At 40.2% G+C, this 4341-nt stretch overlaps 1 long non-coding RNA gene across 1 annotated transcript; it reads right to left on the bottom strand.

Annotated features, from left to right (window-relative positions):
- Window positions 1-411: 411 nt before the first annotated feature.
- On the bottom strand, window positions 412-2306 carry LOC146311429 (uncharacterized). The gene is made up of 4 exons (XR_014772341.1): window positions 2021-2306; window positions 1492-1598; window positions 838-1013; window positions 412-694 (listed from the first exon to the last, which is right to left on the bottom strand). It is a non-coding gene; the product is annotated as an uncharacterized LOC146311429 (long non-coding RNA).
- Between the last annotated feature and the right edge of the window lie 2035 nt (window positions 2307-4341).

Here is a 4341-nt window from a genome sequence, read left to right as displayed (position 1 = left end):
CATTTGTCTTTTTGAACTGAAGACTAAAAGCTGTGAGTTTATCATTCTGTGTTCCTAACTGAGAATCACCCTGTCTGAGCTACTTATTACATGACATTTGTTGTTTACATGTTGATATTATTAGGCTATTATTTATTTGGCTGAAATGTGGACAATAAATATAAAAAAAAGTTGATCATCAGATGTACATGATTTATTTTTTGCAGTGATATACATATAAACATGCTTGCAATTATACGGTAATCATGACAATACTTCCCTGCAATGTCTGTAAATTTTCATTTCTACTTCAGGTTACACTGATGTGTATTAGCCTTACAGAGGACAGCTGTACCTCACAGTTTGGAATGAAAAGATAAATATAAAAAAGAACACTTTGCTTTGTGTTGTGAATAGAAGGAGAAATGTTGGTGTACAATCATAACTTGCAGCTTTTAGTCAACAAACAAACATTTTGACAACTTATTCTGTCCTTATCAGAGCTGACTTGGATAAAGACAGAAGAAGCTGTTGAGACATTTGTCTGTTTGAACACTAAAAGTTGTGAGGTTCTGGAGGTTATCGTTGAGCTCCAGCTCTTTCATCCTGTGGTCCTCCCTGAGAAACACACTGATTCAGCTTTTTGTTGTTGGATGAAACACGGTGACTTCCTGTCTAATTCATTCCAAATCAGCAGCTGTACTGAGTGTCAGTCCTGTTGAAGACAGTGTCAAGATGCATTTAGTTAGAATATTATTTGGTTTTTATGCAGTGTGGAAATACTAATATTTCACCAAAAGTATAATTTACAGGGCAGGTTAATATTCCACATTAAAGGCAAATAAATGTGTCACTTACGTAGACCTCTCCTGACTTGTGTCTGCACCAGTTCTGGTGTGGCAGATCCATGCATGGGGGGCACCAAAGTGAACCTTCTGGGGTCATCTGGTCCAAGGCTCCTCCATCGTGGCATCCCAAATGACTTACAGTGTCTTTCAGCTAGTTAAGGAGAATGGACTGTCCTCCTACCTTTGCTGCCATTAGGAGAGAAACAAAATATACATAGTGATGTCATACAGGAGTATTCAACTATATTCCATGAAGATGTTAGAGTATGCAGATTTTCATCCCAAACAAAAACCACACCTGATGATTCAGTTGATTAGCAGCCATCATCCAGATATGAGGCACTAATTAGTGAAAACAAGTTTTGATTTTTTTCTTATTTTGCTTTGATGAAAACTTACATACTCTTAGCCAACAATGGTTAAATACCCCTGATGTAAAATACAGTAACTTTATGACTATATCTTACATCATTATAATGAATGTATAGGCAAACAATAACAAGTAATATAGTAATAAAAAATAACCACAGCATTTTCTATACCTGACACATATGGAGATATAACATTAAACATAAACTATTAATGGAAAACCTATTAATAAGTGCTGTTAGGTTGATAATCAGACCTGTGAGGACAACACTGTTATTTCATTGTGATGACTAACCTGTCTGTCCCAGTAGAAGCAGCGTCGATGGTAGATAAAGCTGCAGCTGAGACATGAAAAGGTTTTCTCTGTACATAGGAGGTGATGTTACAGGACGTTTGTCATAGCTGCAGAAACATAAAGAAAATACGAGCTACGTGACACAGTCACACACACCTGTAACACATCCTGTTACATCCGACGGTGCAGAGAGGAATGGCTCACCTGGACATACATAACCACACTAAATTATAGCTATAACTCATAAACCAGCAGTCAGCTACAGTCACATTAGCTCTACACATTTATAGACAATAACTTCGAGCAGCCGTGAGCTAATCTCTGTAACACCACCGGATATTTCAGCTCCTGATCATACTTTTGAAACAACATGCAAAATTACGATCGTGGTAACAAACATATTATCGACAGAAACACAGGACGAACACGTTACTTGTGTGAATAATTAGCGTTATGTCCGTGGCCATGTTATATCGTTAGCTAAAGCTATCTCATAATAAAGTGAAATTACGTGTGTAAGATGAATTACCTGTCCAGCAGAAAAGAGGCAACTTCGGTGTTGCTGTGAAAACAGTCCCTCATCAGTGATTTCCATGTGGTAAACGCCACACCGATGTTAGTCCTTGTTTTCTGTCGCCTCCTCTCACGCTGCCGTTTGTTTTCTTCATGTTTTCACTTCTTTGAGAAACAAGAGTTCACAGTCTGCTTCTTTTTCTTGTGGTAAATAACAACTATGATCATCCACTGGTCAAAACTGTGGCTGTCAGCCTTCAGAAAACAAGATAGTTTGCCAGTAAACGTTGCTGTCTGTCCTCCTCTTCGTCGTCCGTATTTACGCTGCGAAGTTTACGTAATGTGTCCGCTCTGCGCAGCCGCAGAAAACATGGCGGTGCAAGGTGGCGGCCTCCGTAAAAGGCGACCCGACAGTATGTAACTATAAATGGCTATTTCTAAGGTAACACAAACATAACGATTGTGAGTATAAGTTGATTGATAATAATAAATAGCATACTTATGTATAATATATTCCATTTATGTCAATAAATTCCTGTAATTATTACACACTGGTCCTTTAAAGCATGAATCATTTAATCATCAACATATTGTAATCGTGCACTTCCTGGTGACAGATTTAATGAGCTCTGATTAGACCAATATCAGTTTTAGGGATCTTCTGAAAGGCTGGGGTGTTTATGATGTCATATGCTTTATGTAAATAGGCAAATGTGTGTTGTGTGTCTGGTACCAGTTGAACACATCTGAGTATGTAGACAACAAAGGTAATTTTTGTCGATAAACCTTCAAAACATGATTATATTGAACATTATGGTCAGATATTGAGTCTCATGATTCCGCCACGAGTCAATCATCTTTTGAGTTGGATCAGTCTTTGGGTAGTGTTTGGCTCAATGTCCCTTTTTGCCACATTGGAAACAAACATCTCCAGATGTTTGTTTCAGGACTGACACTCAGTACACAGCTGTACGTAGACCTCCACAGAACGTCCTTGGAACATAGTCAATGCTGCCATATGTAGATCTTTCTCTCTGTTTTTTTCTCTCCCGCTTTGAGGAGTTTTCAGCATGCACAGCATATCCTTTTGTCCCATGTTATACATGTTTGTTTCACCAGTCAGTTCAGTGGCAAACTTTACACCTCCATCTGATGGTGATGGGAGGTGAGCCAGCCCCTGCTGTCTCCATCACAGGGAAATTCAGGACTTTGAGTACATTTCCCCCATGTTGGATCTCACTGGTGACAGGGAGATAAATGATTTGAAGATTTTCTGAACTTCAAGTCAATTAAATAAATTTTCAGATTCTCACCAATCAGAATTGTTGAATCGCAGCGCTGAGTGAGTCTGGTCTTGGTCTCAGGCCATCCTTCTCACTCGTTGTAGGAGCCAAATATGTTGGTGAAATATTTCAAGGGTTCACTTGTAGTTCACTGTTTTGAACATGGGGTGTCGCTGTACCTTTGTAATGCTCAGGTGTAAAGGTTACTGTTGTTGTCAGGTGTTTGACCCGGAAGGGCAAAGGGTTTTTGACTGCTACGGCGCAAAATGTTTGTCACGCCGTATGCTGAATGTTTGGTCTTTTCTTTTTTGAAACAACAATGGACATTGTTCACGATTGCATGAGGGAAATAAATTATTTTTGCTGCAATGAAGAACGACCTGTGGATTAATTCAAGGAACGGCACAGCGTATGGTTATAAAACAAAGAGTCGAGCGTGTCAGGATTAAACGTAAAAAAGTAATAGGCTAGCTTCTACAATTTGTCAAAAACCTGGCACTAGTTGGAACTTTGTTTGTAAGCTTCGGCGCGTTTTGGGACGTACGAGGCGACGAGGAGAGCTGCTGGGAGCTGCATGGATTGCTGCTGCGGTTTGGAGGACGTCTGCAGCCATCCACGGGTGTGGAGGTGGAGGAGCTATGGTGCTAATGCTAAAGCCGGCTGTGGAGCATCTGACAACAGATCATCGCACAGCGCTCAACGCAGGAGGTATGTGTAGCGCTACACTGTTTAATGGCCATTTAAATTGTGTGTGCACATAACAGAGCATAAACCCAATGCATTGGTTGCCAGCGTGTAAAGACAACAGACTTTGCGTTGACTGTTTTATTGCGGCAGACTGTTAACCGACTGAATGTTTATCATGGAGAAGCGTGACGCTGCGGCGGACGTAACTAGCGAGACTGTATGACAAGTTGCTAGTAAATCTGGCAGTGTGGCTAGCGGTATTGAAACACAAACTCAACAACGGGTGTTTAAGCCCACTGCTAAAGCACTTGCCGATAAATTGGACAGGTTGCAAAATGGCAGAAAAGCCAAACTAAACAAAGCAAGT

Source organism: Lutjanus erythropterus, chromosome 18 (assembly GCF_056507025.1).
Source record: "Lutjanus erythropterus isolate fLutEry1 chromosome 18, fLutEry1.hap2, whole genome shotgun sequence".
Taxonomy (NCBI): domain Eukaryota; kingdom Metazoa; phylum Chordata; class Actinopteri; order Lutjaniformes; family Lutjanidae; genus Lutjanus; species Lutjanus erythropterus.
This window is presented reverse-complemented; position numbering and strand designations above follow the sequence as displayed.